Source organism: Chelonia mydas, chromosome 25 (assembly GCF_015237465.2).
Source record: "Chelonia mydas isolate rCheMyd1 chromosome 25, rCheMyd1.pri.v2, whole genome shotgun sequence".
Taxonomy (NCBI): Eukaryota; Metazoa; Chordata; order Testudines; family Cheloniidae; genus Chelonia; species Chelonia mydas.
In genome coordinates this window covers 7596642-7606635 of record NC_057858.1, presented here as the reverse complement: position 1 = coordinate 7606635, position 9994 = coordinate 7596642, and positions in this window count along the sequence as shown.

Sequence of the window (9994 nt, the reverse complement as noted above, 5' to 3'; positions counted from 1 at the left end):
CGCCAGCCGGCGCGAGCGCAGTGCCGCGCGCTCGCGCCCCGCCTCTGACCCCGTTCCAGCCGCCTCGGGGCGCTTAAAGCGACAGGGCCGGGGGGCGCGCCAAGCCCGGCCCGGGGCGCTGCCCCTCAGCGCTCTTCCCGGGGGGGGCTGCCCCCCCCCCGAGCACAGGGCCAGGCCAGGCCATGCCATGATGGGAACCGCTTCAAGCCAGGGGGTGCTGCCCCCCCCAGCACCCCTAGTTCCAGCACCTATGGAGGGGGGTGTCCTCCCTCAGGCCCGTTGTTTAGAATGAGGGGCCAGATCTCCCTTTGGGGAGATTTCACCTGGGTTGGGGTTTGCCCCTTCCCATGGAAAAGGCTGGGGGAATAATCCCTCAAACATGGCAAATGTCCCAGGGTCCTCCTCAGGGAGCTCTTCTGTGTTCTTGCCCTGCTCCCAAAGCCAGCTCCATGGCAGAGTGGCTCCTTGGAAGCCATGTTACTAGAGCAGCAGCCTGCCCGTGGAACCGGACTTGGCTAGACGAGTACAGTCCTGGAGCTGCCTTACTCCCCGCTGCTGGTGGGAAGATGAGGAACTTCCATGCAGGCTCCCCCACTGCACCACACCTACCCATCCAGTATCCTCCGGCTCCTACCACGGTGTGGACCCCAGACTTGTGCAGTGAGTCCTGCAGGGTCTGGATGGAGGGAAGGGAAAGTGCCACAGAGGTAGCTGATATCCCGTCTCCTGCAGGGCAGAGGGATATTTGTACATGGAGCGTCTCCTTTGCACATGGATCAGAGGGGTTTGAGCCAACTCACTGTTAGGGGATATGTTATAGAATCATAGAATATCAGGGTTGGAAGGGACCTCAGGAGGTATCTAGTCCAACCCCCTGCTCAAAGCAGGACCAATCCCCAATTTTTGCCCCAGATCCCTAAATGGCCCCCTCAAGGATTGAAGTCACAACCCTGGGTTATAGTATAACAATAATAATACACCCGCTTTAGGTGGGACAGCCTGTAATGGAATGTACTTTATAAGGACCCTCCCAGGCTAGCGCTACCCTGTTACAGGATGGAACAATGCCTGTGAAACCAAAGACAAGGTCACTCTGGGGGAGGAAATAGTCTTAGGGAGTTCGGGGTGTGGAAAAACCATTGCTGCTAATTCTATTTAGGTCTCAAGGCCCGAGTCCCCAAGCCAGTTCCATGAGCCGGAACCCACCTCAGCCCCAGTGAAGAAGAGTCAAGCAGTTCTGAGGAATGGGGCAGCGGGGAGTAAATCTGCTATTTCATTAAGGAGATTGGGGTGGTGGGGAACGGAGGACATGCCTCACCGCTGTGACTAGGGTAGGACTTGGCGACTCCCACATTTGTTAATCCTGTTTGGCTGGAGAAAGGCCATGTCTATACCTACAGGCATGACAGTGGCACAGCTACCAGCGCCATAGCTAGGCCGCTGGAGCCCTGTAGTGTAAATGCAGACTGCAGTGGCAGAAAGTGGTTTCCTGTCGATGTAGGTAATCCACCTCCTCGAGCAACGGTCGCTAGGTTGACGGAACCATTCTTCCATCGACCTAGTTGTGTCTGCATCCGGCGGTTAGGTTGACATAGCTACAGCACTCAGGAGTGTGGATTTTTCATTCCTTTGAGCACTATAGCTGCGTTTTATGTGTAGATCAGGCTAAATTTTACTGCAGAACTGGATTATATATGGCCAGATTAAGAAATCCCTTTCGAGTGCATCTGAAATGTTCTTTCTGGCCTGTTTTTGAAAACAAAGAAACAAACTGCCTTCCCCGCCAGACACACATACCCATCCTAGCAAATTAAAATAGAAAAACCTCTGGGAAACCAGAAAACCACTCTACAAAACAAATAAACCCTTTCAGGCTTCCTTGACCCATCACAGAGAAACATAAAAGGACACAAGCTCAAATTTGTTTTCCTTTGCAAGTCACCCTTTAAGAAACTGTCTACTGAACAGTGAGCAGTTTTCAAACTTGTATATTTGTTCCGGCCGCATTTGATTCTAACTTTGTTGTGCCAGCCCCAGGTGTTCAACAATCATAAGTCAAAATATCACGAGAGTGGCTTAAAAATCATGGGATTTCAAAAGATAATATATTTGGGGTTCTTTTAATTTCTCTTCTGGTTTCTAACCTTTCTACTCCGGTCATGATTTTAGGCTTTTTTCACAACCACAAGGGCTAGGAACTTAATTTTTTTTTTTTTAAAAAAAGAGAGCTAAGGGCTGGTCTAAAATACAAAGTTAGGTTGGCTCAACTGCATGGTTCAGGGCTGTGAAATATTTAATGTCCTGTGCAATGTAATTAAAGCCAACCTAAGACTTGGTGTAGACACTGCTAGGTTGATGGAAGAATTCTTCTATCAACCTAACTACCACCTTTTGGAGAGGTGGATTCACTACCTCAGTGGAAGAACCCCTTCTGTAGCTGTAGTGTGTGTCTACACTGCAGCACAGCTGCAGCGTGGACGCTCTGCTGCGTTAGTGTTTCCAGTGTAGACGCACCCTGAGATGTTCATGGAATCACTTGCTTCCAGGAGCTGGGGCTTTAAGAAAGTCACCAAATATCATGAGACCTGGTAATAAAACTGCAAGCGTTGGCAACCACGCAAACTAGACAAAAGGCATTAGTGCTCCTTGGCCAAGATTTTCTGCAAAGTCTTTATGAGTATGGTTAACGTTATGCACTGTGAGGAGTCCTGCAGTGGGTTTTAACAATATATAACTTTAACAATATATAAAGTTAACCATGCGCATAAGCATGTCCATAACTCTTTGAAGGATTGGGGCTTGAAAGGCCTAAATTTATTCTCGCTCTTTTTTCTTTAAATCTTAGCCTTTAGGGACAATGAGGGAGATTTGCACAGCTACAGATGGCGTTTAGGCAATGAGAGTTGGGTGCCTAACTCCCGTTTGTGCCTGTGAAAGATTCTAGTCCGAATGTTCGAAAGCACCCAAGTCTGTTTGCAAAAGTCACAGATGTGTGTAGGAGCCTAAATCTCATAGAAAGTCAATAACAATCCTCATCCGGAGTTCTTAGCCAGCCCTTCTTACCAGAAGAGATTCAAGTGCTTTGCAAAGGAGGTCAGTATCAGTGTCCCCATTTCACAGGTGGAGAAACTGACGCACAGAGTGGGGATGTGATTTGAAAAGTCACCCAACAGGGTAGTGATAGAGTTAGGAATAGAACCCAGGTCTCTGAGTCTGACTTCCGTATGCCAGCCATGAGGCAACACAGTTCAGGCTTTGAAAGGCTACATTACATGCAGAGAAGCGTCAAGTGGGTTTTTAAATGTACTCAGGTGCCTAACTCCTGCTTGTGGGGAGCCCCATGTCGTCAATAAATAAATAATCCCCAGTTTTTATATACTACTTTTCAACAGTAAATCTCAATTGTCTCTGGGATTCTCCCCCCCCCCCCCCCCGCCCCAGTGCTTTACAATGGAGGTCAATATCCTTTAGTCCCATTTTACAGATGGGAACATCGACACACAGAGAGGAGAGACTTTCCCAAGGACATGCAGCAGGCTGTACATGGGTGCAAGGGTCTATTCAGGTGGGTCTACCTACAGGATCTGGGCCTGAATGCAGGATTCTGCATTAATGTAACATCTGGATTTCTATTATTACCCCTTCTGTTTTCACTCGATCAGAACTTTCCAAAAAAGTTGTCTTTGGAGTTGAAACTTTGCTGAGGGTCAGCCCAGAGTTGATTTTTTTTTTAAAGGCAAATTTGAAGAAAATCTTTTCAGCTGGTTTTGAGTTATGGGGGAGTGGGGGGAAATATTTTTTTCATCTTGAAAAAAGAAAGGGAGTCTTCTTTCCCTTACACTGTTCTTTAAACCTGAGTGAGGCCAGGTCTGCACTAGGAAATTAGGTCGGGATAATTACGTCAATCAGGGGTGTGAAAAATGCACACCCCTGAGTGATGCAGTTAAACCGATCTAACCCTTGGTGTAGACAGTGCTAGGTCAATGAGTGAATTCTCCCGTCAACCTACTTACCGCCTCTCGGGGCGGTGGAGCACCTACATTGTCCGGGAAACCATCCCGTTGGTGTAGGTAGTGTCTTCACGAGAGCGATACAGCTGTAGCATTTTAACTGTAGAAGAGCCCTAACTCCATCGACTTGAGTGGAGTTACTCCTGATTCAGAGAAGAATCAGGACCTAAAGACCAGATTCGCAAAGGCATTTAGATGACTAACTTGACATTGGAAGTTAGGCACCTAAATACATTTGAGGATCAGGGCCTAGGCCTTTTTTGCTCACCAGTTGAATATGACTTGAGTGATGGACTATGCAGGGCCAGTTTATACAGAGCATATTACAAGATGCACCTGGCCAATCATATTCTGTAACATGGATGGATTCCCTCCTGACCCTTGTTGTTAATCAATTTATGTTCTGAAGCACGAGGATTGATCACCCTGGTCATTTTAACTCTATATGTTTATGGCAGCCAAGTCTCAGCTGGTGTCAGGGATCTGCTCCCTGCAGTTTATTACCCAGCCTTGGCAAAAACTCTCTCCAGCAGCCCATTACCCTCGCTGAGCAGTGACCCCTTTCTTCACCAGCCAGTTCACTTTGATGAGGGGGTAAAGTCTAGTCTTTGTTCAAGTCAACAAGCTGTTGTCTTCATAGCCTGGTTGGGAAGATTTATCCTAACACCAGGCAGGCCAGTCCCCCATCCAAACTGCAGCAGGCGTCAGGGTGCTTTATTAAAGGTGTGAGCTCAATACAGACCCGACGTAAAAGGGTGCAGCTCAGCTGAAGTCCCTGCCTGTCCCTCTTCTCCAGCTAGTGCTCCAGCTCAGCTCCATTGATGGCAACACAACATGGGCCCTCTGGCTGCTACCACCATTGAAAGCACTTTGACAATTAGATCTGCTCTGTGGGGAGGGTGAAGAAGCCTGTAGTTACCAGGAAAGGGACCTTCTAGCACAGTGATGGGGCGTATACACCCTGCTTAGTGGACGGCAGGGAGGAGGTTAACTCTCTCACTTACTTTTTCTCCCTGAAGAAGGACCACAGCTGCAGGGAGCCACTCCCCCAGGAAAACCCCTCGGCGCTCAGGGATTGTTGGGGATCCAGGGGGGCAGGGCTAGCCCCAGTTGTGGTGAACGGTCATCCTTCTGGACACTACAAGACGCATGTGTTTGGAGGACTCTGGGCTTGCCCTACACTAGGGGTACGTCGACACCACAAATTACAGTGCAACTGTAGTGCAGGTAGGCACAGCCGTGCCAGCTTGAATTTAGCCAGCGCAGCTACCATTAGCGATGAAGACGTGGTGGCATGGACCCTGGGACAGGCTAGCACAACCCACGTACGTACCCAGAGTCCCCAGTGGGCTGGACAGAGGTAGCCAGAGCCCATACGGAACCCTGCTGCCTTGTCGTCACTACTATTCTTACCTGCGTACGCTGAATTAAAGCTAGTGCCTCCTTGTGCCGCAATCCCACCTTAATGTGCAGTCAGTTCCTTGTTGGGCTGCTTCAGGAACCTATCTGAGCATATGAGCTGTGCAAAGCCACTCCTTGGTTGATTTGGTTGAGAGACGTGGGCAAAGGGAAGCCCCTTCCCAAACTTTTCAGTGTAGGTAACTCCCTTAGCTATCTGTGAGTGTTGCCCTGGCTCTGTAAAGCCTGAGACATTTAGGGTGAGAGGGGTGCTCAAAAAACTCATATACCGATATAGATAGATATAGATATATTCGGGCTGTCGATTAATCGCAGTTAACTCACGCGGTTAACTCAAAAAAATTAATTGTGATTAATCACACTTTTAATCGCATGGTTAAACAATAGAATACCAATTGAAATTTATTAAATATTTGTGGCTGTTTTTCTACATTTTCAAATATATTAATTTCAATTACAACACAGAATACAAAGTGTACAGGGCTCACTTTATATTATTATTTTTTATTACAAATATTTGCACTGTAAAAATGATGAACAAAAGAAATAGTATTTTTCAATTCACCTCCTACATGTACTGCAGTGCAATCTCTTTATCGAGAAAGTGCAACTTATAAAAGTAAATTTTTTGTTTGTTTGTTACATAACTGCACTCAAAACAAAACAATATAAAACTTCAGAGCCTACAAGTCCACTCAGTCCTATGTCTTGTTCAGCCAATCACTCAGACAAACAAATTTGTTTACATTTACGGGAGATATTGCTGCCCACTTATTATTTACAATGTCACCTGAAAGTGAGAAGAGGCGTTCACATGGCACTGTTGTAGCCGGTGTTGCCAAGTATTTACGTGACAGATATGCTAAACATTTGTATGCCCCTTCATGCTTCAGCCACCATTCCAGAGGACATGCTTCCATGTTGATGATGCTCGTTAAAAAAAATGCATTAATTACATTTGTGACTGAACTCCTTGGGGGAGAATTGCATGCCTCCTGCTCTGTTTTACCCATGTTCTGCCATATATTTCGTGTTATAGCAGTCTCGGATAATGACCTATCACACACTGCTCATTTTAAGAACACTTTCACTGCAGATTTGACAAAACACAAAGAAGATATCAATGTGAGATTTCTAAAGATAGCTACAGCACTTGACCCAAGGTTTAAGAATCTGAAGTGCCTTCCAAAATCTGAGAAGGAGGAAGTGTGGAACATGCTTTCAGAAGAGTTAAAAGAGCAACACTCTGTTGCGGAAGCTACAGAACCTAAACCACACCAAAAAAAAAAAAATCAACCTTCTGCTAGTGGCATCTGACTTAGATAATGAAAATGAACATGCATCGGTCTGCACCACTTTGGATCGTTATCGAAACCCGTCACCAGCATGGACGCATGTCTTCTGGAATGGTGGTTGGAGCATGAAAGGACATATTAATCTTTAGTGCATCTGGCACATAAATATCTTGCGACGCCGGCTACAACAGTGCCATGTGAATGCCTGTTCTTACTTGCAGGTAACATTGTAAACAAGAAGCAGGCAGCATTATCTCCTGCAAATGTAAACAAACTTGTTTGAGCGATTGGCTGAACAAGAAGTAGGACTGAGTGGCCTTGTAGGCTCCAAAGTTTTACATTGTTTTACTTTTGAGTGCAGTTCTTTATTTGTACATAATTCTACATTTGTAATTTCAACTTTCATGATAAAGAGATTGCACTACAGTACTTGTATTAGGGTTAATTGAAAAATACTATTTATTTTGTTTTTTACAGTGCAAATATTCGTAATCAAAAATAATAATATAAAGTGAGCACTGTACACTTTGCATTCCGTATTTTAATTTAAATCAATATATTTGAATATGTAGAAAATATCCCAAACTATTTAAATAAATGGTATTCTATTATTGTTTAGCAGTGCGACAACTATTGCCTTATATTATGGAAACACAAAGGGTTTTAAACCTCTCATTAACTCTTCACCATTTACCTTCCCTGTTTGCATCAGACAGATTTTCAAAGGTGCTCAGCTACCATTTACACACCAAAAGAAGTGGCCAGATTTTTCAAACGCAGGTCGGGTCCTGCTGAGTACTTGAGAAGCTGGCTCGAGAGCCTTTCGTGGATGGGAAACTGATGACAGAGTGATAAGTGCCACTCTTCTCTAACCTTTTCATTTTCCACCTCTTATGCGTTAGCATCAGGCTGCAAAGTCTGGCTTGCAAACAGCCTGGAAATATTTCTGTTCCCTTTAGGGCTCATACCCTCTGCCACTTTTGTTCCAGCTGTACCTTTGGGGTCTAAATCTAGTAGAGTCCATTTAATGCTAATAGCTTCTGGACTCAGGGCAGGTTTACACATAAAGCGCAGCATCAGCGCAGCTGTTAAGTGAAGACACCCCTACACGACAGGAGTGTTCTCCCATTGGTGTAGTTAATCCACCTCCCAGAGGCGGTAGCTAGGTTGGCGGGAGAAGCTCTCCCATTGACCTAGTCCTGTCTACACAGGGGGAGTTAGGTCAGTATAACTGTGAGTCGTGCAGACCTGGCCTCAGTAAATGACCATGGGAAATTCCAGAGTGAGCTCTCCCCAAATAAAGTCTGCAGCGTTGGTGACTCAGGAAGTGGCAAATCCTGGAACTCAGCACACCGCCTGAATAACTGGGGTCACCGTGGGGAGCACACAGAAGAATCCCCACCAACAGCCCAGGCTGTGGAGCCACTCTGCAGCGGCCCCTGCAGCTTGGGACTGCAAAGCCAAGGTAGCTGATGTGCCACCTACAGGAATAGTCACTGATCCACCTGCCCTGCACCACTCCTCCCCTTCCACCTGCTGCACAAGGAGCCCACCGCGGAGCTGAGCTCTGTGGCATGCAGGGGTTATGTGCCTTATGTACTTCCACGCAGCCTGGCTCCGGGCACGGTGGGAATGTGCTTCCAGGGAGAGGGGCCACGGGGACGGGATTTGCCTATAAAAGCCCAAATCTTCAGTCCTCATGCAACCAACACTGCCATTGACTTCAAAACTAGCAGCCTGAGTGTGCACCTAGGATCTTGGATGGGGGCGTACTCAGGCGGCTAGTGCTGCTCTCCCATCAAGGTAGGAATTCTTCCCTCGACCTTGGGCTGTCTACATGGGGGAAGAGGTCAGCTTAACTATGCCATTCAGGGGTGTAGATTTTTCATGCCTCTGAGCAACGTAACCAAACTTTTTAGCATAGCCTAGGCCTACATCTACCCAGGAATTACACCTCCCAGCTGCAGTGTAGACACACCAAGAGGAGAATAAGCTCCCAGACATGCAAAGGGAGTGCATGTAACCAGTGCTGCCGGGGAAGAGAGAAATTTCCAAGAGACTTTCGCACATTGACAACAGCGACAAATATTCACTGAAGACAATTTCCCTGACAGGCCGGTGTGTTAATCTGGCCAATGGTGCCCAACTTAAATTCTGGCAAAATCCAGGGTTTGTGCTAAAAATGCAAACAGTTACCGTAGCAACTGCAACAGCTGATAGCACCTCATGTCACAGGGAGAAAGTACACCCCCAGACAGACTCAGTGGGGCAAAGCAATCCCTGATGTAACGCCCCTGAAGCCACCAGAGTTACACTAGGAGTGAATTTGGCCCTTTCTCACCCATACACGCTGCCAACCGCTGTCTGTGATCATTCTTAAGTAAGCTGGGGGAGGAGGTGTGAGGAATTCAGCAGGAGACTGCTGACTGGCACGGTAGTTATGAAACAAAGTGACTTTGTTGTGCTCTAACTTTTATTATTGTAGTTTATTGAAGTTTGAAAAAAAAGAAATACAGTTCTTATCCCATAATGCTGTTTATCCTGATTGAAAATAAAAGAGAGGGAATATATCTATCCTCTAAAGAAGGAGAAAGCAAGAGTTGGGCCGCCTGGATTCTATCCTGCCACTAACTCACTGTGTGACCTTGGGCAAGTTACTTAATTGCTCTCTGCCTCAGTTTCCCCATCTGTGAAATTGGGACAAGGTGACTTCCCTACCACACAGGGGCTTGGGGAAACTTCATGAATCAACATGACTGATTTTCCTCTCGCACCAGGTCGACACGGGTGTAACTCCACTGCCTTCAGTGAAGTTACTCCTGACTTATCCCCACGTGAGATATGAATCAGAAGAAGTTTTTGAAGCACTCTGAGATCCTGTGAGGGAAGCTGTTCATGGGGCAGAGTAAAGTATGAGATGGAGCAGGGTAGATAGCTGATATTTAGGCCATGTCTACGTGTCGTAGTGTAGACGACGCTATCATCAGCCTAACCATCCCCTGATACAATTGGGCTTTGTGCAGTGTTGCTGTGGATCTTTTAAAGGGATGCGTCCTGAATGCAAAAAAGTTACCACACAGCCTGAATCAAGCAGGTGGCTCAGCTCAGTGATGGACTATGCTGCCCCACCCTCAGACACTCCACTTCCCCGTGCAATTTAGGATCCTGATTTGATCCAGCCAGCTTCACTGGTCTGGCCTCGCTCTACCCCTCTTTCAGCTCCTCCTTTCACCTAGCAACCACCTCCTCTCTGTGCCTTCATGCCATTTC